This window comes from Elephantulus edwardii, unplaced genomic scaffold, assembly GCF_000299155.1.
Source record: "Elephantulus edwardii isolate Elephantulus edwardi_28Jun2011 unplaced genomic scaffold, EleEdw1.0 scaffold00342, whole genome shotgun sequence".
NCBI lineage: Eukaryota > Metazoa > Chordata > Mammalia > Macroscelidea > Macroscelididae > Elephantulus > Elephantulus edwardii.
In genome coordinates this window covers 201,426-218,713 of record NW_006400092.1, presented here as the reverse complement: position 1 = coordinate 218,713, position 17,288 = coordinate 201,426, and the positions used below count along the sequence as shown (strand labels likewise).

General features: G+C 39.7%; 1 pseudogene; it reads left to right on the top strand.

Moving 5' to 3' along the window:
- Positions 1-14,234: 14,234 nt before the first annotated feature.
- LOC102845966 lies at positions 14,235-15,002 on the top strand (annotated as a pseudogene).
- The last annotated feature ends 2,286 nt before the right edge of the window (positions 15,003-17,288 follow it).

Below are 17,288 nucleotides of genomic sequence, written 5' to 3'. Positions count from 1 at the left end.
AGAATCGGCGTAAAGTGTGGTTAAAATGTAAGTATAATAAAGTTAAATTAAGGGCGAGCTCTGGTAGCCTAGTGGCAAGAAGCTGCACTGCAATCTCAGAGGTACATGGTTTGAATCCACCAGATGCTCTGCTAGAGAAGGAGGAACAATCTCCTCCTGTATCTGTCAGATCTGATTTGATGGTACACACACAAAAAAATAATGAATTAAAGCCTTAGAAACTCTAATGGAGAGTGGAGATGAGTCGGATTTGGATCTTCTCCTAGTGGCTTTAAAGACTCCAGATCCAGACACCAGCAGAGGCTGAATATGGATGAACAGTGACAGATGAAGCACAGGGCATAGCTCTGGTTGCACATTCGAGCTTTGTTCACTGGGTAGGTGGCACTGACTGCAGTTTCAGTGGTGCTAGGTTGATCCTTAAGCAGATGAAACAGTGGTGAAGTAGAGAGAGCTCTCACCTACTCCTGCTTATTTTCTCTCACTCTGCTATCACTACAGTTGCTCTCTCTGATTTCCACCAGCAATTTCAACAGTGGTGATGACAACCAGAAGGGGGCTCCCAGAAGCTATTAACATGGTATTTTCACAAAGTCCAAATCAAATAATGTTCTATTTCACAGAAGAAATCATAGATGACAAGTAACATATATCTGTATTTCAATATTATTATTATCTTGGGTTTCTCATGCGCTATTACTTTTTAGTTATATAACTTTAAGTAAGTTGCCAAACTTTGTTGTCATTACTACTATGTACCATCTAGTTAGAGCTTACTCTGCAGTGGGTTTCCAAGGCAATAAATCACATTGGAGGAGATTGCCTATCCTTTTCTCGGGGTGTGGTTTATTGAGTTAGCAATGCAATTCCTTATCATCAAGCCATCAGAATTACCAAAGTTTAGTTTTATTTTAGGTAACTAAAGTTCCTTAATCTTTAGCTTCTTTAAAATATTATTTTACCTTAACATTGTGGTGATGGTTGTTATGAGCCATCAAGTTGGAACCAACTCAGTTGACCCTCCAGCAGGTTTTCAGAAGCTGAAAATCATATGGAAGGATATTGCTCATCTTTCTCTCATGGAGTAGCCAATGGACTCAAAAAGCTCTGCCTTTGTCCTGGCAGTCCAACTCCCTGCCACTAAGCAGAACTACAGCTTCAATTATAATATTAGTAACTGTTGTTGTTATGTGCCCTCGAGTCGTTTGCGACTCATAGCGACCCTATGCACAACAGCCCTAAACCCTGCTCTATCCTGCGCCAACCGCACTGCCTCTGACACGCCCATCCCGATTATCCCAGTCACCGAATCAATCCATCTCATAGAGGGTCTTCCCCTCCTGCGCTGTCCCTCCACTCTCCCAAGCATGATGTCCCTCTCCAAGGACCCGTCCCTCCTGGCAACATGTCCAAAGTATGTCAGATGAAGCCTCAGAATCCTTGCCTCCAAGGAGTAGCTTGGTTTAATCCTCTCCAAGATGAATCTGTTTGTTTTCCTGGCAGTCCATGGTACATTCAGTAATCTTCTCCAGCACCACAACTTAAAAGCATCAACTCTCCTTCTGTCCTCCCTAGTCATTGTCCAACTCTCTGATGCATAACAAGTGATTGCAAAGACCAAATAATGTTAAGGAAATGAAAACTTACGTTTCTTGTAAGGAATAACATTTAAAACATTCTCAGGTATAAGGGATTCTGGAAATAATTGGACAAAATAAGTACTTAGCTAAGAATAAGTATTCTTGGCATTTATCACTGCTAAAAATTTTATTCCTTAGTAGAAGGGACGCTTTCTTGAAAGTGGAGAGGAAAAATTCTTACTTTTAAACAAGTAGTTTGAAAAAATTAGTCATAATAATTATTGTCCTATAGCCAAATGCCTCCCTCATTTATATTTTTCCATTTCAGTAAAACCCAAACTCAAGGTATGCTCCAATGACTGGCTACAGAAAAACAGAAAATGTTATAAATTTTTCAGAAACTTTGAATCATGGATCAATAGCCAGAAATTCTGCTCAGTAGAGAAATCATATCTCTTGATGATCCAAGACAAAGATGAACTGGTAAGCTCTCATTTGTTGTGAAAATTAACCTTTTCAAAACTGGGAGAAATAGTTATATTGTAAAAGAAATATTGGACTGATAATTACTACCATTTATTGAATTCCTACCACATCTCAAGATCTAGCTGACATCAGCAATGATATCCTAAGTACCATGGCCTTTTTTATATCTACTTTGAGTTTCTGACTATCAATGAAGTATTATAGCCATTTTTAAATCATCTTAAAAATTTTGTTTACATAGAATAGTAATGATATTCTTCAACAATTTTCACATTCTTTTAGATACCTTTTTTTTTAAGAATGGGAGAAATATGATCCATTACCATCAATTGTCAAATTAGATTTAGTAGATTTCAGGACATCACAGTTATCATTGCTGATATCAGATGGATCTTGACTGAAACCAGAGAATATCAGAGGATTTCTATTTGTGTTTTATTAACTATGTAAAGGTATTTGCCTGTGTGGACCGTAACAAATTATGGCTAACACTGAGAAGAATTGGAATCTCAGAATTCTTAATTGTGTTTAGATGAAAACTATGTTGTTGTTGTTCTGTGCCGTTCAGTTGTCTGTAACTTATGGCCACCCTATGTACAAGAATCCTAAACCCTGCTCTATCATGTGCCAATCTTATTATCTCTTATACACTGACCCCTATCCCTCTACCCTCCCAAGCATGACATCCCTCTCCAAGGACTGATCTTGCCTTGCAACATGTCCAAAATATGTAAGACGAAGCTTCAAAATACTTACCTCCAAAAAACAGCCTGGTTTAACCTTCTCCAGGACAAACTTGTTTGTTCTCTTCACAATCCATGGTATAGTCAATACTATTCTCCAGCACCATAGCTTAAAAGGCATCAATTCTTCCTCTATCATCCCTAGCCATTGCCCAGCTTTCTTATGCATACAAAGTAATTGAAAAGACCATGGCCTGTATTAAGTACACTTTAGTCTCTAGACTAACATCATTGCTTTTCAGTACTTTGGAGATGTCTCTGACAGCCGATTTTCCCAATGCAATTTGTCTTTTAATTTCCTGACTGCTGGTACCAAGAGTGTTGATTGTAGAGCCAAGCAGACTGAAGCTGTTCACAATCTCAGCTTCATCATCTATCATGATGCTGCCAAGTATCCCAGTGGTGAGAATCTTTGTTTTCTTGAAGTTGAGCATCAATCCATATTGAAGGCTGCAGTCCTTGACCTTCTGCAGCAAGTGCTTCAGGTCCTTCTCAGTTTCAGCAAGCAGGGTTGTGTCATCTGCATAATGCAGATAGTTGACGAGTCTACCTCCAATTCTGATGTCACATTTCTTCTCATAGATTTCAACCTCCTGCATAATCTGTTCCACAAATAAATTGAAAAGATATGGAGATAGGACACATCTGTGGCTCACACCCTTCCCAATTTTGAACCATGCAATGTTTCCTTGCTCTGTTCTGACGACTGCCTCCGGGCCCAAGTATAGGTTTCATATACACACAATCAAGCATTCTGAGATTCCCATTCTTCTCAGAGTCAGTCACAGTTTGTTGTGATTTACACAGTCAAATGCCTTTGCATTTCATTGCATAGTCAATAAAACACAGATAGACATTCCTCTGGTACTCTCTGCTTTAAGCCAAGATCCATCTGATATTAGCTATAATATCCCTGGTACCATGGCCTCTTCCAAACCCAGTGTGAATTACAGGCAATTCTCTGTTGATGTGCTCTTTCAGTAATTTTTGGATAATCTTTAGGAGAATCTTGCTTGCATGTGATATCAATGATATTGTATGATAATTTCCACACTCTGTGGGATCACCTTTCTTTGGAATGCACACAAATATAGATCTCTTCTAATCAGTTGGCCATGTGGTTGTCCTCTAGATTTCTTTGCATAACTTGGTTTGCACATCCATGGCAGCATCTGTTTGTTGAATTATTTCAATTGGTATGCCATCAATTGGTACCTTGTTTTTGGTCAACTCTTCAGAGCAGCTTAAACTTCTTCCTTCGTCACCACAGGCTCTTGTCTTTTTGATACAATGACTCTGTATATTCTTTTCATCTTCTTTTAATGCTTCCTAGATCATTTGATATTCTGCCCAAAGCATCCTTAATCATTGCAATTTGAGGCTTGTATTTGTTCTTCAGTTCCTTCAGCTTAAGAAATGCTGAGTGAGTTCAGCCCCTTTGATTTTCTGACTCCATCTCTTTACACATGTCGTTGTAATACTTTGTTTTCTCACACTGCCCTTTAGAATCTTCTCTTCACCTCCTTAATATCTTGATATCTTTCCTTTTCGTTGGTTTCTCCATGCTCTAGTGCAATATTTAGAGTTTCTTCTGACATCCATCTTGGTCTTTTCTTTTTCCTCTGTCTTTGCAATGACCTTTTGCATTCTTCCTGGATGATGTTCTTGATATCTTCCAACAGCTCATCTGGTCTTTGCTCATTAGTGTTCTAGGCCTCAAACCTGGTCCTGAGATAGTTTCAAAATTCAGGTAGGATAGACTTGAGGTCAAATTTTGGTTCCTGTGGCCTTGATTTCATTTTCCTCAGCTTCAGGTTGAACTTGTATATGAATAGTTGGTGGTCTGTTTCACAATCATCACCTGGCCTAATTTTCACAGCTGATATTGAGCTTCTTCAGTGATTCTTTCCACAGATGTAATCGATCTGATTCTTATGCATACCATCAGGTTAAAACTATGTGTATAGCCTACATTTAGGTTTCTTATAACATGTACTTGCAATGAATAAGTTGTTGATTGTACAAAATTCTATCATTCTACCTCCAGCTTCATTTCTGTCACCAAGTCCATGTTTTCCAACTACTGATCCTTATTCCCTCCAACTTTTACATTCCTATCACCCATCATTATTAATGTATCTTGATTGCATGTTCACTCAATCTCTGACTATAAAAGTCGGTATAAATCTTCTCTTTCTTCCTTTTTTGACCTCTGATTGTTGGTGCATATATTTGAATGATGGTAGTATTCACTCCTTAGCACCTTAGTCTCCAGAGTGACACCATTGCTCTTCAGTATCCTGGAGAGGTCCCTAACAGCAGACTTTCCCATTGCAATATGTTTTTTTTTTTATTTCCTAGCTACTGGTGCCAAGAGTGTTGACTGTGGAACCAAGCAGACTAAAGTTGTTAACAATCTCAATCTCTTCACCATCCATCCTGATGCTGCCAATTGGTGCAGTGGTGTGAATCTTTTGTCTTCTTTACATTGAGCCTCAATCCATACTGAAGGCTGCAGTCCTTGACCCTCTGCAGCAAGCATTTCAGGTCACTTGTTATGCATCAGAGAGTTGGACAATGACTAAGGAGGATAGAAGGAGAATTGATGCCTTTGAGCTGTGGTGCTGGAGAAGAGTATTGAATGTATCCTGGACTGCCAAGAAAACAAACATATTTATCCTAGAGAGGGTTAAACCAGGCTGCTCCTTGGAGGCAAGGATTCTGAGGCTTCATCTGACATACTTTGGACATATTGTAAGAAGGGACCGGTCCTTGGAGAGGGACATCATGTTTGGGAGGGTGTAGGGACAGCATAGGAGGGGAAGACCCTCCATGAGGTGGATTGATTCAGTGACTGGGGTAATTGGGATGGGTGTGTCAGAGGCAGTGCTATTGGCACAGGATAGAGCAGGGTTTAGGGCTGTTGTACATAAGGTCACTATAAGTCGCAAGCGACTCGATGGCACATGACAACAACAATAAGTATTCACTTGGCTACATTGTAAGCATATGGATATCATCTTTTCACTCACAAAAATGTATTTCAACATGAATCTAGAAATGACCATTTTAACTTTGAAAGAAACCCCAATTTTTTCTCATCTTTTCATCTTTAGCATAATAGTAGATCATATGATCCTCTGACTCAAAATGTCCCATGCCAGTCCATCTCATTTCGTCAATACCTAGTATGCCAATATTTATGCATTCCATTTTTTAACAATATCCAATTTTCCTACATTCATGGTTCTCACATTCCATGTTTCAATCACTAGTGTCTGCTTACAGTTGTTCCTTCTTCTATGTGTTTCTATACTTATTGAGGCTCAGCCTCAGTTGCCGTATCTGCTAGTCTAAGTGTGCTCTATTTTATATAGGGTTTTCAAAAGCCTACTATTTCAGAACTGGATGGCCAATCCTTCTTCCTAGTCTGTCTTAATTTGAATGCTCAGATTTAGAACATTATCTGACAGACAAGCATTTTATGGAGAAGAGCAGATTAAAGATATTTCATAATTATAGAAATAACCAATAGATTCAGTGTTGTCCTTATCCTTGGCACAAGTGTCTTGACCCACTCATTTTCCTGCTCCACCAGTATTCCCTTCTAGTTTCACCTGCTCCATTCAACACCTAACTCCCCTATCCAACCCTTGATATCATACCTTATATCTCAACATTTCTGGGCTTCTGTGATTCCAAATGTCTCAAGCTGCTGCCAGTTTCTTCTGCTGTGGGCAATATCTCTTGAGTTTAGGAGTCTTGAACTTCTGCTCCAGGATTGACTTCTTGTGGCATAAGGTCTCTTCTCCTCCATTTATATAACACTGTAGTAAAAATGGGATAGTTTTCCATGAGAGGGTGATGTATCCTATAGATTTGCTATATAATGCTCTCTTTGTGGCCCTCAGGCCAAAGGTCCTTGGGCCCTAAAATTCGAAGATGCCAGCCTTGACCCATTGGCTTCTGGGAGATATAGTCATACATACTTGTGTGGTGCGGGGTCAGTTGAGTCACCCCCTGATGTATGTGTCTTACCACTGCACTGCACCCTGCTGCTATCCTTGTGCTTTGTGCTCCAAAGTTTGAAGGTGTCAGCCTTGACCTGTGGGCTTCTGGGCAACGTAGTTGTGCATACCTAAGGGATAAAGCTAGTGTCTGAACAGAGCCTGAGAGCACCTGATGTTGTTGTTAGGTGCTGTTAAGTCGAGTATGCCTCACAGCGACCCTATGAACCAAAGATCTGAAACCCGTTATATAACTATCGTAGTTTCTCTAATGATCATAGAGTTTCCAAATGCCTGCTATTTAAGAAGTGGATGCCATTCCTGCTTCCAAGCTTATCTTACTATGTGAACTCTACAATCCCTGTCCACCATGGGAAAATATTATGGCTTTTAACACACCAGTGGTACAGAGTTTAGTATCACAGCAACCCCAATCAGTACAGCAAACTGACAGACCAATGCTGTACTAGCTGGTTTAAAATTAAAAAAAGAGTACAACAGGGATTCATCCTTTCTCTATAACAGTTTAATCTGTATGCTGAGGAAAAGATTCAAGAAGCTGGACTTTATAAAGAAGAATGTGGTATCAGGACTGGAGGAAGACTCATCAACAAATTATGATACAACGTTGCTTACTGAAAGTAAGGAAGAATTGAAATGCTAACTGCAGAAGATCAATTCATGATCTACATGAAGATCATTTAATATGGATTACATACTAACATCAATAAAGTTTAAATATTCATCCCTAGGCCAATAGAAAACATTATGACAGACAGAAAAGATTGAAATTATCAACGATTTTCTCTTACTTGTATCCACCACCAACATCCAAGTCAAGAAATCAAAAAAATTGATTGGGGAAATCTGCTGTCAGGGATCACTCCAAAGTGCTAAAGGGCAATGATGTCACCTTAAAGATCAAGGTACACCTGATTCAAACCATGGTCATTTCAATCACTTGTTATGCATCTGAAAGCTGGAAAATTACTAGGGATGGCAGAAGAAGAATCAATGTCCTTGAGATGTGGTGTTTCAGAAGAGTATTTACTATTCTGTGGCCTCCTCAAAGAACAAATATGTCTCTTTTGGAGAAAGTGAAAGATGTTCCTTGGAAGCAATGATGGTGAAACTTCATCTCATATACTTTGGTCATGTCGTTAGAAGGGGCCAGTTCCTGGAGGAGGACATCATGCTTAGAAATGTGGAGGGTCAGTATTTTTGTTATGTGCCATTGAGTCGCTTGCGACACATAGCAACCCTATATACAAGAACCCTAAATGCTGTTTTATCCTGTGCCAACTCCACCGTCTCAAACACACTCATTCCCACACTCCCCTCACAGAATCGATCCATCTCATCGAGGGTCTTCCTCTCCTGCACCATCCCTCCACTCTCCCAAACATGATAGAAGAGGAAAACTCTAAACATGATGTATTGGCATAGTGACTGTAAAAATGGGCTCAAATATATTGGAGGTGGTGAGGATGGTGCAAGATAGAACAGAGTTTAGATCTATTGTTCATAGGGTCTCTATGGTTACAATAACAATATCTTTATGCAAAGCACTGTGCTATATCTTTTACAAATGTTATGTAATGTGGTGTTCACATAAACTTGGTGAGATGTGTAAGTTTCTCATATGAAAATGAGATTCTTCATTTCATGCAGATGAAGAATCTGCAGAACTTAACATGTTGCATATATTGCATATTTCTTTCTATAAGTAAATAGCACACTCAGGCACCTATGATATTAATGCCTCTCTGTAAAAGAATGAAAATGGGTTTTGGGTGGGTTAATCTATTCACACGTGGATTGACTAGTCTCACCATTGGATTGTGCAGATTCAGCAGCAGAAAATGGGAATCTCAATACAAAAAAGGAAAAGGAAGCAGTGTATATACTTTGGGGTCAGACATTTCTGTGCCAGCCAGACTAGGATTGACACAAGAGCAACAGCCGCCTCAGCAGAGAACCAGAGATCAACCAGAGAAATAACTGACTTGAGAATGATACCTCATAAAACCAGAGCTAGAGGCCTTTACCTACATTTGCTGGAAGACTAAAGGAAGACACCATAGCTGGCAGGGCTAAGGGAAGCTTGTAACACTGACCTAACCTTTGAAGTTGAAGGTCAAAGGGCCTGCAACTATACTTGAGAACTGTCTGGACTGAGAGATTGCAACCTGCTTCAAACTTGAATTGTTGTTGCCTGTTATCTTCTCTAATAATACCCATTAACACTGTTCTGTAAAGTCTAAGTGGTCAATGGATTTCAGGCCTAGTACAACAGTAAGACTGATGTTGGCATTAGTAGAAGTTGGTACACAAGCATGGTAGACTATTTTTGATTTTATAGAAATTACTTTTATACTGTGGTTGATGGTGAGAATTTCCTTTTGTGGGATTAATAGAAGGCAGACTTGGTCATACTCATGCTGCCTACATCCATTTTACAGGTTTAGTAGGGAAGTTAATCAATTAATGAAGTTAACCAATTACAACTCAGATTGACAGCATACAATTCCTTAGTCATTAAAGTTTTTCAAGGGTGTCCACAGGACCTTTGATATCTAATCTAACAGCGACTTAGATCAGTGTTCTAAAGCTTTCTTAATCTTGACAATTATTCATCCTCACTCCTCACAATTTCAGACCTCCAGAAACTTGGGAAAAGGCCCCTGGCTCTGGCTCCCTGGATCAGTAGTATCAAATCAGCTCTTTCTCCTGTTAGTGTCTTGTTCTCCACTGATGCTGCTATGGCTCTCATGTAGGCCCTTGTGACTGGTGCAGGAATCTCTGCTTTTTCTCTTTGCTGTTAGTGAAGTTCCCATCTTTGCTCAATGTAAATCTGCTCAATTTAAACATTATTTCAAGGAAAATGAACCAATCCTATAATTATTAATTTATACATACCCTTTTCCAGGTCCCCAGGTATCCAGTCATGTGATGAGGTTAAGAACAATAGCTGGAAAAGCCACTATGATATTATAGACTGTCTTACTAATTTTATTTTTTTTTCTTCACACCCACTTACAAATCTTCAACAGCTTGATTTTATATCATCAGCCTCTTAATTCTCTATAAGCAGCATCTACCCTGGATGAGAGGCAATGGTGATGAAGGAGGAAGTTCAAGCTGCTCTGAAGGAATTGGCAAAAAACGAGGCTCCAGAAATGGAGAAGGTGAAACCAAGTTTCTCCTTGGAGGCAAGGATTTTGAAGCTCCTTCTCACATACTTTGAGCACATGGCCAAGAGAGACCAGTCCTTGGAGAAGGACAACATGCTCAGAAGGGTGGAGAGACAGGCAGGAGAGGAAGACCTTGGTGAAATAGATTGACACAATAACTGGAGTGTTGGGATTAGATGTGTCAGTGAGAGTGACTCAGGATAGGGTTGATTCAGAGCTGTTGGGCATAGAGTCATTGTGAGTTGCAGGTGATTCAACAACACATAACAACAACAACCCTAGATGAGGTGGACTGAAATAATAAATGGGATCATCAGAATTGGAGTGTCATAAGCCATAATATTGGTGCAGGATATGCAGCGTTCAGAGGCTTAGTGCATAGGGTTACTATGAGTTACAGCCAATTTGACAATGCATAACAAAAACACTATGTAAGTCATGCTGTTCAAATTCACCAGCTGCTCCATGGGAGAAAGGTAGATAATAAATTCCATGTGATTTACTGCCTCTGAAAATCCACGGGGTGTCAGCTATACATTGTTCCCAACTTGACAACAAATATAAACAACCTTTATATATGAAGCCTTAATCAAATAGTGCTTAAATAGTTGGCTTCTTACCACAAACCACCAGCTCCTCTGCAGGAGAAAGAAAAAACAATCTGCCACTTTTATAAAGATTATAGCTTGGAACTCTATAGTTTTACTCTGTCCTATAGGATCATAAGAGTTAAAACCAACTCTATGATAGCATCTTCAATGGATGTTGTTGTTGTTGTTCTGTGCTGTCATGTTGTCTGTGACTCATAGTAACCCCTATGTGCTCTGAACCTTGCTCTGTCCTGAGTCAGTCTCATTGATTCCAACACACCTAACTTCATTAACCCAGTTACTGTATCAATTCATCTCCTCTGGAGTCTTCCTCTCCTGTACTGGGACTGGTCTCTCCTCACCACATGTCCAACGTATGTGAAATGGAGTTTCAAAATCCTACCCTCCAAGGAGAAAGTTGATTTCACCCTCTCCAAGATAGATCTATTTGTTTTCTTGGAGGTCCATAGTGTGATAAAGACTCATCTTCAGCACCACAACTGAAAGGCATCAATTCTTCTGTCATCTAAAGCGATGGTCTAACTCTCTAATACATAGCAAGTAATTGCAATGACCCTGGCCTCTACTCTGATTTTCCACTTTCAATGCACAAGATATCTGTTCTGCCTTCCTCTGTTTCTGACTAATAATGTGATCTTTTCAGGTCTGTACTAAAACCAGAAGAGGATATTTTGATAGGTTTAACTCAGTTATTTCCTCTGGATACTGTTTTATAGGGTTTCATACAGAGTAATATACAGGATGGAATTTATTTTTGGATTGGATTAAACATTACATACCCACTGAAGACATGGACCTGGCTGGATGGCAACCCATTAAATCTACAATTGTGAGTATTTTGGTTTGAATACCACTGGAGGTTACCTGGAACTCCAGGTAGCCAATTGATCTCTTAATACTGAAAACTTTCATCCTTCTTAATGTATGAATATTCAGAAAATATAACTTAGTGAGAAAAAGAATCCCAAAGATAAATTTTGCTTTTTGAGGTGTTTTTGTTTTGTTTTTTCTTGTTATTGTTTTATTATCATAGACCATAGAGAATTGTGCTACTTATTAAAAGGCTATGCTTCTCTGGAGTATCAAATCTACTAGAAGGTCCTAGGGAGAAAGATGGATAGTGTTCTCCCACATGATTTACAGCCTCAGAAACCTGAGGGAGGGTCAGTTATGAGCCAGGGAAATTCAAGAGAGGGAGGGAGAGAAAGGGAGAGAGAGAGAGAACATTCAAGGGAAGGGGAGGGAGAGAAAGAGAACACACCAAGGCTATAAACGGAAAATATGGTCAATAGAAAATTATTTAAATCTAAATTTTTTTGGAGTGTGCTTAAAAGCAAGTAGAAAATGTCTTAATTTGATTAGTAGAATAATTTAAATGACTGGAAAATATTACTCATTCGTTTTCAGAGGGTTGCCTATTTCAGAAAAGGCTAACATCACAACTCCTTGCCAGCTATGCCAACCAGAGCTCCCTGAAAAATGTTAAAGGAGGATATTTGTAAATGATACAACATTCACTCTTTAAAAATTCTCTCTAATAAACAATACCTGTGTTGGTATTCCCCAGGTTGGTGGTGATTTGAGTTTTTTGGTTTCGGGGTTTTTTTTTAATACAAGAGAAGATTTTTTAAAAATAAAATTTTATTTTAATTCTTATATTAAGGGATGTTTATAGAGAAGTTAGATATTTCATTCATTCATTGTTGCATATTTTAACCCCCTCCCTTTCCACTCCCCCAGTTCACTTAAAAAAATCATTCATTGTTGTACAATTACCTACCTCCCTTCCAGCAGTCTTATTTGCAATCATATACCTCTTATCCTAGGCTGTTATCATACATATAATACCTAATAATATATTCCATTTAGACAGTTCTTTTCTTCATCTTTTCCAATGCAATGGTCATTATCTATCTATTCTTATCCTACTCTCCTTCCAACACCCATGTCAGACCTTCTTTTTAGCAGTGGTGTTATGCAGTATTTAACCTTTCGTGGCTGAGATAGTTCACTCAACATGATGTCCTCCAGGATCCCCCATGTTGTATAATGTTTTATGTGTTCATTGTTTTTCAGTGCTGCATAGTATTCTGTTGTGTGAATATACCATCATTTTTCTATCCCTTTGTTGATGGGCACTTGGATTGCTTCCATCTCTGCTATTGTAAATAACACAGCAATGAACATGGATGTGCATATATCTGTTTGGATGGTGGTTACAGTTTCCCTAGGTTATAGTCCCAGTGGTGGCATTGCTGGGCTTGAGAAAATGCCATACTGCCTTCCATAGTGATTGCACCATTTTACACTCTCACTAGCAGTCTCCACAAACTCACAAGTATTTATTGTTTGCTGTTCTATTCAACTTTGCTGTTGTTTCTGGGGTGAGATGATATCTCATAATTGTTTTTATTTACATCTCTCCTAAAGCTAGGGATTTTGAACATGTCTTCATGTATTTGCTTGTCATGTGAATTTCTGCTTTGATGAAGTATATATTTATGTCCACTTTGCTGTTGGGTTGTTTATCTTTTTCTTGTTGAGGTGCTAGAGAATTCTATAAATTTTAGATATGAGTCCCTTATCAGGTCATTGCCAATTTATTTTTTCCCTCAGTCTGTGGCTTTCCTTTTTACCCTGTGGGGGAAATTTTTTTGATGTGCATAGGGATTTGATTCTGAGAAGGTTCCATGGGTTATTATTGTTGTTATGTAACAGTGAGTCACCTGGGACTCATAGTGCCTCTATGCACAATAGCTCTGAACCCTGCCCTATCCCCATTATCACAGTCACTATATCAATCCATTTCATCCATACTCTTCCTGTTCTGTGTTGTCCCTCCACCCTTCCAAGCATGATGTCCTTCTCCAAGGACCGGTTCCTCCTGGCCACATGCCCAAAGTATGTGTGACAGAGCTTTAAAATTTGGCCTCCAAGGAGCAACTTGGTTTCACCTTCTCCAGTTTAGACCTGTTTGTTCTCTTGGCAGCATGGTGTGTTCAATATTCTTCTTCAGCACCACAACTCAAAGGCACTCGCGTCTTCTGTCATCTTTAGTCATCCACTAAAATATAAACAGAAAATCCAGGAAGTTAAAAATAAGGCTTTCTCCTGTCTGTATCAGTACTGTTAGTCAGACTTCCTGATGGTGAGTGCTGCTGTTGTTGTTGTTATGTGCCTGGAGTCCTTTGGGACTCATAGCGACCCTATGTACAACAGCCCTAAACCCTGCTCTATCCTGTGCCAATCTTATTGCCTCTGACACACCCATCCTGATTACCCCAGTCACTGAATCAATCCACCTCATAGAGGGTCTTCCCCTCCTGTGCTGTCCCTCTACTCTACCCAGCATGACGTCCCTCTGTAAAGACCAGTCTCTCCTTGAGTGCATGATCACTGAATAAAGACACACCCGTGAGCTCAGGCCTACTCCCAACTCGCCGGCGGGCAGGGCCCTGGTTTGAACAATTGGGACGCTCTGCCCTGGTTTGTGTTGTTTCCTGTCCGGGTCCCTTAGGTGGTGGCTGCAGTGGCTCGAGGTCTCCACCGCGGGGCCTGGGCTAGGGGAGCGCTCTGGGTCTCTCGGAGCAGGCGCAGCGGCCTGAGCCGGGCCATGTCCCGGGGGAGGAAGGTGAAGAGCGAGTACATGAAGCGGTACAAGGACCCGCGCTGGGACACGTACGCGCCCTGCTACCTCGAGCTGCTGCACTACCGAGTCGCCGACTGCTCCAGCAGGCGCACAACCCCTGGTTTCAGGACGACTGGGGCCATGCTTGCTCCTCGGAGGACACGTCGTCGTCAGGCGGCAGGGGATGCCTCTGCCCCGAGGCTCTGGGCCCCTCGCCCCCGCCGTCCGCTCTGGCCAGCCCCAAGAGACAGGACTCCCACCATCTGGTGCCGGAGGGCCCCGGAGGACGCGGACGCCGAGGGTCCTGCAGAACTGCCCGTTGAAGAAGTAGAAGAAACACCAGAACAACAAACCAAAACTAAGGAAAATGAGAAACTCTCCAGCAGAGCAGGACCTTGACAACAACCAAGTGCCTTGTTTGTCAGAGGAAGTAGGAGAGCGTCCAAAAGTCCTCAAGGATCATCAAGTAAAATAAGAGAAAACAAGCACCCTTTTGCTCTTTATGGTTGGGGCGAGAAACAGACAGATACAGGAAGTCAGAAAACTCACGTGTGTGCATCTGCCCCTATGCATGAGATTCATGAATCGGCATTACGAGCCAAGAACAGAAGACAGATGGAAAAGAGGAAACTGGTTGCTCAGCCGCAACGCACCCACTCTGTGGATGTGGAGAGAAACAGAAGAATAAAGCCTTCTCCCTCAGATAACCCGTGGATGACGGAGTACATGTGGTGCTACTCAGCCAGAGCGTGAAGGCAATCTTGCACACCTGCTCAGGCAGCCTCTTTCTAAAAAGTGTCAGCAAAAGAACATGAAACAAAACAAACCAGATAATCAAGAGAAACCAGACAGGTTTAAGAAACCAATTGAGTATGCAAGAATTTTCTTAGGGATTTTCAAAAGATTGTTATATTTTGATGACTCTTGGTCACCTACCTCAGCAGTAGGGCAGACAGTTTGAAGCCATAAATATTTAAAGTTATTCATGAAGATAATTCTCTAAATCTTTGATATTCTCATAAGGATATTAATTTTTTAAGATATAGACACCAAATGCCTTTACATAGCCGTGGATGCTAGGCATTCGTTGTTCTTATGTTTTAAGTTCAGCCCACTTTCGATAACTACTTGCACTCCACAGCTGACATCATTCCTCATGCAATATACCACTTACCTTTTTTAATGCTTAGTTTCCTTTGTGAAAGAATTTATAAGTATCAGGTGAAAATGAGTTTCTGATGTAGTACTCACAACACCAGAATTGTGGTCCTTCTTGAAAGATTAAACTTGATTGTATTTCAGCTCTGTCCCATTTATGTGTTAAGCTATGACAGTTTAAGAATTATGCGGGATAAGGGTCACCTTTTAAAATCATCATCTAGGTGTTTTTAATTAATTGTGCAAATAAGTTCCCTAAGAGAAGCCATAATTGTGGGTGTTTTTGTTTTGGGGGTGTTTTTTTCATTAAAAGCTGTCATTACCAGCTTTTTTGGTTTGTCTCAAGATTCCCCCCCCCCCCCCAAGGAAAACAATAGGGAATTAATTGCTTGCTGCAGATTTGGCCTCCTGGCATACCTACTGTGGACTTTTTGTATAAGAGCTGACAATGAGATTTAGAATTTATAGTCTGAAGCTTTACTTTGCAAATTGAGACTGTTACTGGGGATGAAAAAAAAAAATTGGTACCCATTAAAAATGTTCTTTATTCTTCTGCCTAACCTAACAATAGCAAAGTCTTGATGATGTATAATATTCCTTGTTTTGATTAAAATACACAAACATTTGAATCTTAGCCAATGTAGACTTAATGCGGTATGTGTGAACTAGTGGTATGTATGTATTCAGACAGATGTAAGAACTTAAATGGAGTGTGCCTTCTCTTAATAATGGTTGCTTCAGGGTAGAAAATGGTTTTAAAAATACTGGTTTCCGTCAGAGTCAAGTCTTCTCCACCTGGAGTCTATGGCCTCTGTGATAGGGCGAATGTTCACATTCTTTAGCACCTGTGGATAGGAGACTAAAGATTTGATGTCAGAGGTACAGCTAACCCAAGACATTTTTATTCCGAGTTTTGTCCATTGTCAAAATATAAGGCCTTTATATACTGTCATCTTAGATGAAAGTGTTACGTTTTGAAAACTAATACTAGAAAATTGTGAAGTGTTTCATTTTTTTTTTTTAATGTTTAAAATGTTTTGCTGGAGTGGATTTTGTCATGTCAAGAGTTCACCTAATTATAGAGAGATATATTTAATTAGAAGAAAACTTGATACTATGTACTATCCAAAACATCCTTGCTAGCAATTTTGGTGGTGTAATTAATAAAGTCTTCTAAACATTGCAGTCACTTAAAAACCCAATTGATGTGGCAATTTACCTTAATGGAAATGCTTGTGAAACTGTTGCCTCATATCACTTATTTCATGTTAGGTTTTAGCCCTTAAGTTCAAGCTTTTCGTGTTGCAACTGACAATCTTAGGAGAGACAGCCTCAAAGTGTAATTTAGGCTAGACACTGATGGACTGCCTTAGAAACGTGACTTTCTATTAGGCTTTCCACAAGCCAACTTTTCTGTAGTTTAAGAAACAATTTAGTGTGATTGCTTACCATGGAAAACCATACAAAGATGATCTCAAAGGCAATATTGGTGGTCAATTTTCCCCTTTTTAAGTAGAGAAAATAGTATCATGCTTTTTAATGTATATTTGGTATGCATGATCAACAAAAATTAATTCTGAGCCTCCATCTTTTATTGCTTAGGGTTTCTTTTATTTCTCTTTAAAGGGGTGAAAATTACCTTTTAAGCATGTGAGCCATTTAAAATTTTAACTATTCTATGGTCCTACTTTTCCCTCTCATTCTAGAAAACTAATGTGATTGTGATCATGTTCAGAATTCTTGGGGCTACTTTCAAGACAGTATAAAATTATCTTTCATGTTGAAAAGGTCTGAAACCTTTGGATTCTAGTTATTTCTATATAAGATTCTTTAAATTTCATTTCAAGTTCTCAAAACAATTTGCCACAAAAAAAAAAGAAA